The 9,703-nt window shown below is 43.5% G+C and overlaps 2 pseudogenes; both read left to right on the forward strand.

The window, feature by feature from the left end:
* Window positions 1–3,708: 3,708 nt before the first annotated feature.
* LOC100399033 (large ribosomal subunit protein uL13 pseudogene) lies at window positions 3,709–4,343 on the forward strand (annotated as a pseudogene).
* A 3,123-nt stretch (window positions 4,344–7,466) lies between these two features.
* Window positions 7,467–9,484, forward strand: LOC100399760 (NEDD4-binding protein 2-like 2 pseudogene; annotated as a pseudogene).
* Window positions 9,485–9,703: the final 219 nt, after the last annotated feature.

Genomic DNA, 9,703 nt, shown 5'->3' on the forward strand with positions numbered 1-9,703 from the left:
TATCATAAGAACAGTATGGGGAAAACCGTCCCCATAATTCAATTATCTCCACCTGGTCCCACCCTTGACACTTGGGGCTTATTGCAATTCAAGATGAGATTTGGATGGGGACACAGAGCCAAACCATTTCTGTCTCTACAACTTTCTTTTTTTAATTAGCAAGAGTGGTAGCACATGCTTGTGGTCCCAGCTACTCAGGAGGCTGAGGTGGGAGGGGCACTTGAGTCCAGGATGTCAAGGCTGCTGTGAGTTCTGATCAAACCACGGCACTCCAGCCTGGGTGACAAAGTGAGACCCTGTCTCAAACAAATAAAAATCTTATATATTTTTTGATGTTTTCTTCTCTGGCTCTGTTGTAACATCTGTTTCTGTGGTGGCAGAAGTACTCCATGCTGCACAGATTCCCACGCAGCGCAAGTGCTGCCTTACTCACTCTTGGTATTCAACTCCACCGCGCTTTGATTTTCCATGCAGGACCAGGACTGAGAGAGAGAGAGAGAGAGAGAGAGTGCATTTTAAATTCAACCTGTTTACTAGTTTAGTTCCTCTTCTATCACATGCAAAGCTAAGCCACTGGCTAAATCACATTTTTCTTCATTTTCTTTCCTTTTTCCATAGTTCATGTATTGACTGCAACATCAAAACCTATTATTATAAAGCTGAAAAACTGAACCAAACCTATTTCTCCATATTTTCTGTGGGTAGTTTTTTGGCAGCGGGGGGCGGTTGTTAAAGCCTAAGCAATAATTTTAGAATTTAAAGAGATAAATAGCATTTGAATTAGGTAATTTATGACTGTAGTTGGCTTAGAAAGCCTAGTGAGACCAGAATGGATGAAAGAAAGAAAAATTTCCTACACATCTATAGGGAAACATCCAAGTATCAACAGGGGACATAAAATTACATTTTGTATTTTGTTCCCCTAAATATTTTTTTTTGGAGACAGAGTCTCCCAGGCTGGAATACAATAGCATGATCTCGGCTCACTGTAGCCTCCGCCTCCCAGGTTCAAGCAATTGTCCTGCCTCAGCCTCCCAAGTAGCTGGCATTACAGGTGCCCACCATCATGCCTGACTAATTTTTGTATTTTTAGTAGAGATGGGTTTTCACCATGTTTGTCAGTCTGGTCTCAGATTCCTGACCTCAGATGGTCTGCCTGCCTCAGTCTCCCAAAGTGCTGGGATTACAGGCATGAGCCACCCCGCCCAGCAGCACAGCAGATTTTACAGGCAGGCTTGGGGAGGCAGTGTCTGATTTACATAGGGCCCACAGATTGGTTTGACCGGGTGTGACATTTACATAGCGTAAGGGGAAGGCTAGTCTCTCCACTCTAATGTTATTATGTAAATGAGCTTTCCACTTGGCCAGCACCATCTTCTCTGCTCTTTACTGTACACATGGCTGGCAAAAAGAAAAGATGGAGCCACCATTTTCAACATGCCTAGTCCCAGGTAGTATATTCCTTTGGCATAACTGCCAGCATTTGCCTGTGTAAACTTGCTCATCTACGTCTGCGGCTCAATTTTACAGGCTGCTTTTTGCTAGAAAAAAAATGATTTGGGGGCTGCTTTTTATTAAAGGAAAACCTTACTGAGGACTCCCATACCCTCACTACATGCCTAAGTAATTTCTTCTTAACTGCTGTATCACTAGCAATATTAAATTTCTTTAGCAGGCTGGGTACGGTGCCTCATGCCTGAAATCCCAGCATATTGGGAGCCTGAGGCAGGCAGATCACTTGAGGTCAGGAGTTCAAGACCATCCTAGCCAATATGGTGAAACCCTATCTCTACTAAAAATAGAAAAATTATCCAGCTATGGTTAAAACATCACCTGATTTTTTTTTTTAAAGATGGGGTTTCACCATGTTAGTCAGGCTGGTCTTGAACTCCCGACCTCAGGTGATCTGCCCGTCTCGGCCTCCCAGAGTGCTGGGATTACAGGTGTGAGCCACTGTGCCCAGCCGTCACCTGATGTTTTAAAAGATGAACAATGACATTCTTGATCACACAAATGTAAGACCAGTCTCTGTCCCCCATCTCCTATCTTTGGGAACTTTCTGGACTTTATGAAGTTGTGAGCACCTCGCTGCTTGGTATTTCTGCTGAAATCACATGGTCACCAACTGCCTATGTTCACAGCTCCTAAACCCTGTCATTCTGCTGCCAGGCCCCATCTGTGGGTTGTGGCTTTGTGAGGAAAGCAGCAGTCAGGATTCTCTTCCAAATGCAAATATTCAGCCCTCACTCTGACATGTTTCACAGTTTAATTTCTTTCTCTACTACCACTGGGTTGAAATTCTTGAAACAAACGAAAGTACATAACCTGACCAATTATTTTGCAGGCAAAGTCCGCCGTGCCACCAGGCTTCACTGCTTCCTGAAGATACCACTTTTTGCTTGGTTTTCTTCCAACGATAAGCAGATCTCTGGGTACACGTGATTTTGCTATTATTGTCTTCTTTTCCCTCTTGACAAATGAGAAGTTCAATGTTCACTGAAGCTTTTTGTAACGCTGTGCTGTAAGAACTGGCATTATGGAGCATAGGTCTTTTCCCCATTCACAGGGTTTGTGACCAAACTCAGGTGAGCTTTTAGACCCAAGAGCTTACCGATGCTTAGGTGGATTATACTTCGAGTCTAACAAGCTCTGTTCCTACACCAGTATATTGTCTCTTTTAACCTTAAAAATAGTAGGAATGTCTTATTTCCACCTTTTTTTTTTTTTTTTTTTTTTTTTTTGAGGGGAGAGAGGAGGAGAGGGCAGGGAGGGGACTTTTTTTTTTTTTTTTAAGAGACAGAGTCTTGCTCTGTCACCCAGGCTGGGGTGCAGAGTTTACTGCAGCCTCAAACTCCTACCATTTAAGAATGGTAGAAAGTAAAAACATCCATTTGGGAAAAAACAAAGCAATCAGAACTTCAAAGACTACAGATACTGCAGCTCTGAAACACTTAACAAAAAGTAAACTGACTTTGAAAGTACTAATTTGGCATTTGAATACAAAATGTTTATCACTATAAACTAAGGGGAAATGACTAAGTTTATATGTCTGTGTGTCCCCTATAGACATGACCTGTTTTCTGACATCTTTTTTTTTTTTGACATTCATTTCTTTATTAAGGAGCTAGAGACATTCTGGAGTGGTTGTTTACACTCAGATTTTTCTGCGTTTCCTCTCAGGGCTTGTTTCAAATAGGTGAGGCTATTGCTTTTCTGAAGAACAACCGACGTCGCACACAGCAAGCTGGTTTAAAACTAGCAGGCGAACAGAGCGAAGGCCATGCAAATAAATAAGGCATCTACTGAAAAAAACACAGCAGCAGCCACGGCATACAGAGCTAGAGATTTCAGGAGATTACAAGGGCGGTTCAAAACGAAAGCAAGTTAGGAAATGAGATACATTCTACAAGGCGACTTGCCAGAGTGAAAAGTTAATGAGTAAAAATGTCGTAATTAATTTTTCAAGTATTTACTCACTCTAGATTATTTAATTTGTATGGACTATAGAAAAATAATTGTCAACTTTGACATTGTCTTGAAACTCTTGTCACTGGCCCAATCTTTTCCTGAAGTTCAAGGAAGCTGCAGAGCTGGACTACACGTTACACTCTTCAGCTAACATGTGCTTGCAAATATTTGGCCCAGCCTTTTCCCCGAGATATTATATTTAGAAAATACACAAAGAAACTTCTTAGGAGTAAACAAAAGGCACCCGAACCATGTTCCAGGAGCTCGATGGTCGAGGCCATCTCCTGGGCCGCCTGGCAGCCATCGTGGCTAAGCAGGCACTGCTGGGCCGGAAGGTGGTGGTTGTTCGCTGCGAGGGCATCAACATTTCTGGCAATTTCTACAGAAACAAATTGAAGTACCTGGCTTTCCTCCGCAAGCGGATGAACACCAACCCTTCCCGAGGCCCCTACCACTTCCAGGCCCCCAGCCGCATCTTCTGGCGGACCGTGCGAGGCATGCTGCCCACAAGACCAAGCGAGGCCAGGCCGCCTTGGACAGCCTCGAGGTGTTTGACGGCCTCCCACCGTCCTACAAGAAAAAGCGGATGGTGGTTCCTGCGGCCCTTAAGGTCGTACGTCTGAAGCCTACAAGGAAGTTTGCCTATCTGGGACGCCTGGCTCACGAGGTTGGCTGGAAGTACCAGGCAGTGACAGCCACCCTGGAGGAGAAGAGGAAGGAGAAAGCCAAGATCCACTACAGGAGGAAGAAACAGCTCATGAGGCTACGGAAACAAGCCGAGACGAACGTGGAGAAGAAAATTGACAAATACACAGAGGTCCTCAAGACCCATGGACTCCTGGTCTGAGCCCAATAAAGACTGTTAATTCCTAAAAAAAAAAAAAAAAAGTTTTGTTTTGTTTTGCTGTTTTGCATTTCTAGTGGACTTTATTGTCCTGCTCCAACACCACAGTCGAAAGGGACCTGCAAGCTCCAGGCCTGTACCATGTGCCACCACAGCAAAAACATGACCCACTTGAACACACTCCTGCCCCACCCACCCACAGGATAAATATGTTACAAACAGAATAAATTAATAACTTAAGTGATTAGGCACCAACAGTGATTTGAAAATTAAATGTCAATTTTAAATGGTGACAAGACAAGAACTCAAGACCGGGCTTCCACTAGCCCATTTCTCTTCCTCACCAATAGTGACAATTCTGCGTGAAATAATTCTACATTTCAAGACACAAGTAGCCAACAAATACACAACACATGCCAACAGAAATCACACGACAGTCTGGATCTCTGGGGGAACCCCTCAGCAGCTGGGCAGGTAGCTCCTCATGGTCCCAGGCCCCAAAGAGCAGGGTGAGTCCCAGAAAGACAACCCCCAAGGAAGGGCTTTAGAGCTCCTGAGGCCAGCCTGGCTTCCCCTGAATTTTACAGACAAAGGCCAAGATGGGGAAGAAAGAGCTCTGGAAATGGGGTGGGGATGCTGGGCCAAGATGGCCCCGTGGCATCTTTTTTTTTTTCTTTCTGCAAACTCAATACACGCTTAATAATCTCCAGATCATTGAGCTTCAAAAGGGGCCCAGCTGTGCCACCCCTGTGAAGGCTCCCGGCCAGAGGGGGTGGTGGCTGGCCTAGGGGGCGTTGACTTGTATCAAGGGTTGGTGGAGAACTGGCCCTCAGCCATGGACACCTCCTAATGGTGCTGTGTCTCATCTTGTTTCCCAGGACCTGTATGTGGACCAGCTCACCGCTCGAGCCCAGCAGCTGGAGGAAGACGTCACCCTGTTTGAGGCTCAGTACTTGGCCCAAGCTGAGGACACCCGGATTTTAAGGAAAGCAGTGAGTGAGGTACGAGCAATCCCACCACTCTCATGGCTGACGCACCAGCAAGTGCCCATGCACGGGGTGCAGGTGGGTCTTTTAGACTGCACCTGCATGCCTGCTGGATAAGTGACTGCAACCAACTGTCCCCCTCAAGCCAGCAAGCTCCGTGAGGTTAAGGGCTGGGCATTGCACACCTGCACGTCACCTTCGGCATCTGTGAACATCTGGCACCCCCAGGGCGGGGCCACGGTAGATCCGACAGGTGGACGGCCTGGTTCCTATTCCTTCCCTGGCTAGTGGGTGGCAGAGACCTCTCAGGGATTCAGGTACCCGAGTCTCTTCATGACCGCCAGGCCATCTTTCTGGGGGGACGCTTAGCAAGTTCCTTAGCCTGCGGGGCCTCTTCTGGGGAGGACTGAAGTCTTTCTAACAATTCTCAGCCCCATGGGCAGCCAGCCTCTGGGGTAGCACCTGCATCTTTGCACCATGCAGAGTAGGGAGTGGAGGTGACGAAGTGGGTGGAAGTTGCTCTCTCTCGGCCCCAGATTCAGCTCAGAGTGCCTAGCTCAGAGTGAACTGGCTTCAAGACTTACCTCAAATTGTCAAAATTCTTATGTGGAACCTCCTAAAATTCGGGACATCCCTGTAACCATTATGGACATGTTTGATCAGAGTGCACTTTCAACTGAAGCTAAAGAAGAAATGTACAAGCTGTATCCTAAGGCCCGAAGAGCTCACCTTAAAACAGGAGGCAATTTCCCATACCTGGCAGAAGTGCGGAGGTGAAACTTTATGTACAGATACATTTGCTGCAATTCCATGGAACCAAATACGCGGCCATTGACCCATCAATAGTCAGTGCCGAGGAGCTTGAGGTGCAGAAAGGCAGCCTCGGCATCAGCCAGGAAGAACAATAGTTGTGTCTCTTTGTGTCAATGATGAGTTGACCCAGTGTGTTCTCATACAGTCCGTGGCATCAGCGTCCACCAGCTGGCCTTTTCCTTCAGGTTCATCAGGCTCACCGGTTCTCACTGTGTCTGGGAAGTAGGACTGATGGTCATCTTCATGACAGGTGGCAGCTCCACTAAGCCCGTGTAACTGTTCCCTCTTCGGTTTTCTTAGCTTTTGGATTTGAAGAAGTACTTTTGAAGACTCCCGTTTTAAGAACTGTGCAAATTTTGCTACCAAAAGTCTTCATCACTGTGTTCTTAAGTAAATGTTAACTTCTGAGGTTTGGGACTTTGTGGGACTTTTTTTTTTCTTCTTCTTTTCTTTTCCTTTATTCTTTCTATCTTTCTTTTTTTAATGTTTGCTGCCAATGCTGCATCCAGATTGCATATCAGGTCATTGAATATTTTATGCTTTCTGGATATAACGTTATCAGTGTACCATGGCTATCGCCCCACTGTTTGCTCTCCTGCAAATTAACTGCTTTTAATTTACACCTAAGCAAATTGTTTTGAGTGTTAGCTACTGTCTTTCTAGATATTACAGTCATTTGGAATAAAAATTCAATTTCACCAAAAAAAAAAAACTTTTTTTTTTTCTTAAGTAAGTAACATGTTGCTGGAAAAAAATTAAGTTAAAATACACCACATAATAGTGCAGAAACAAAGTGTGGATGGCAATTTAAGACATGAAGGCAATGCTGAACCAGTAGTGTCTGGAGTGATACATTTTGCCATTCCTTGGCCAGTCCTAGAGCAGTACTCAACACAAGCTGTAGGACAAATGTGACTAATGAGGCTAAAATACTGAAAACCAAATAAAACCACTCTAGAGTCTATTTCACAATGAAATGCTCCTCCCCCTGGTCTGGAAACAGTGATCTGCTGTAGCTCCTAACCTGCTGTGGCATCTATCCCTGCTGCAGGACCTATGACCAGATCAGATGTCCTCCATCATCCAGCCTCCAGGACAAGTGGCACTCAGTGAGTCACAACCTGAGGTACAGCTGCTGGTTACCGATTTGTACTTGACTTGGGTGGCAAGGATTTTCTTGCTTATCTTGAATATGTTTACTTCTAAAAAGACTGTGTTAGTCTTGCTGGGAGGTGAACAAGGAAATGTGAATTGCTATAGAACATAGTAACAAACATGGGTTCTTGCTCCTCATAAACAGCCCATTGTCGGTGCCATGAGAAGAGGCCTACCTTATCAGGAAGATCTCACTTCTTACCTCTTCAGGAGAAAGGGCTCATATTAAAATCAACCTGTGGTTGCCTCCCTTAGAAATGTTCTTGGGACCTAGTGAAGAAGTTACAAGTGAACCACTCTGTAAAAAATTGAAGTCAACTGCAGAGGCATATGTTTTTCACAATCATAGTGATGCTGATCAGGGAAGCTCTCCAGTTATAATAGATAACACTAATATACAAGCTTGGGAAATGAAGCCATATGTGGAAGGGGCCATAGGAAAAGGATACAGAGTAGAAAGGATACAAGAGAAAACTGGAAATGATTGGATCCCTGTGACCATCATTGATGTCAGAGGACATAGTTATTTGCAGGAGGATAAAACCAAAACTACAGATTTGCATAGACCTTTGCATGATGAGATGCCTGGTAACAGACCAGATGTTATTGCATCCATTGATTCACAAGTTTTACAGGAATCACGTCCTCCATTAGTATCTACAGACGATGAGATATATAGCACAAGTAAAGCATTTTTAGGACCCATTTATAAACCCCCTGAGAAAAAGAAACGTAATGAAAGGAGGAATGAGGCAGACACTAAATGGTAAAAATGGCAGAGGAGGACAAACAGAGAAACAGAAATTTAACTCTAAAAAATCAGAGATTGACAATGAATTCTTCCAGTTTTACAAAGAAATTGAAGAGCTTGAAAAGGAAAAAGGTGATTTTGAGAACAGTTGTAAAGAATCTGAACCTTCTCAGGAACAATTTATTCTATTTTATCAGGGTCATAATAATGGTCTCTTAAAACCTGAAGTAAAGAAAGATTTTAGTAATAATGCTCTTCCATCACATTGTGATTATCAACAGAACTTGGGGAATGAGCCAGGCAAATATCCCTGTAATGGACAAGTGATACCTACGTTTTGTGACACTTCATTTACTTTCAGGCCTGAATGGCAATCAGTGCCCCATGGTCCTCCTCTTCCCAGTTTGAACTATCATTTAAATTTTCAAAGATTCAGTGCTCCACCAAATCCGCAATCAAATATTTTCCAATCCCAAGATGACTCTCAGATGCAAAATGGATATTATGCAAATAATTGTCATGTTAACTGGAATTGTATGACTTTTGATCAGAACAATGAGTATACTGACTGTAGTGAGAACAGGAGTAGTGTTCATCCCTCTGGAAATGGCTGCAGTATTCAAGATGAGTATGTGAGTAATGGTTTCTGTGAAGTCAGAGAAAGATGCTGGAAAGATCCTTGTATGGACAAGCATAATGCAACGGACAGGTTTGTGAACCAGCAGTTTGAAGAGGCAAAGTTAAATAAATTGCAAAAGTTACTTATTCTTTTAAGAGGTCTGCCTGGTTCTGGGAAAACAACATTGCCTCAGATTCTGCTTGGTCAGAATCGTGATGGCATTGTGTTCAGCACTGATGACTATTTTCACCATCAAGATGGGTACAGGTATAATGTTAATCAACTTGGTGATGCCCATGACTGGAACCAGAACAGAGCAAAACAAGCTATCGATCAGGGAAGATCTTCAGTTATAACAGGAAACACTAATATACAAGCTTGGGAAATGAAGCCATATGTGGAAATGGCCATAGGAAAAGGATACAGAGTAGAGTTTCATGAACCTGAAACTTGGTGGAAAATTGATCCTGAAGAATTAGAAAAGAGGAATAAACATGGTGTGTCTCAAAAGAAGATGGCTCAGATGTTGGATCGTTATGAATATCAAATGTCCATTTCTGTTGTAATGAATTCAGTGGAACCGTCACACAAAAGCCCACAAAAAGGCCTCCTCCTCCACAGGGGAGACAGAGGTGGGAAGGCTCTCTTGGCTCACATCATCATGTCTGTATCACAGATAATCATTAAATTAGCTATTTTCAGCTAACACATTTATTTGCAATGGAAAAAGAATTGGTGAGCCTGTCTTGGAATTTAAATAGTTTCAAATAAAAAAAGACTACACTGCCACACAAAGAATGTTCCCAGCAAGTTGTTAACATGTAAATAAAAATTATATGAAATTGTAAAAAAAAAATCTGTGGGAAGGAATTGTCCTTTATTTAGCAGGAATTCTGATTTGCCTCATTTTTTCATCTCTCTTAACAAAAATAACTCTTTTGCTCTTGCTATTTTCTCCTGATGTTTATTACTTAGGGTCTACCTTTATCCAGATCTCAAAATCCAGACAATTCAGTGACTTCTGTCTGTATCAGGACACGGAGGCCCGGGTCTAGAGACAGGGTCTT

The sequence above is a fragment of the Callithrix jacchus genome, chromosome 3 (genome assembly GCF_049354715.1).
Source record: "Callithrix jacchus isolate 240 chromosome 3, calJac240_pri, whole genome shotgun sequence".
Taxonomy (NCBI): Eukaryota; Metazoa; Chordata; class Mammalia; order Primates; family Cebidae; genus Callithrix; species Callithrix jacchus.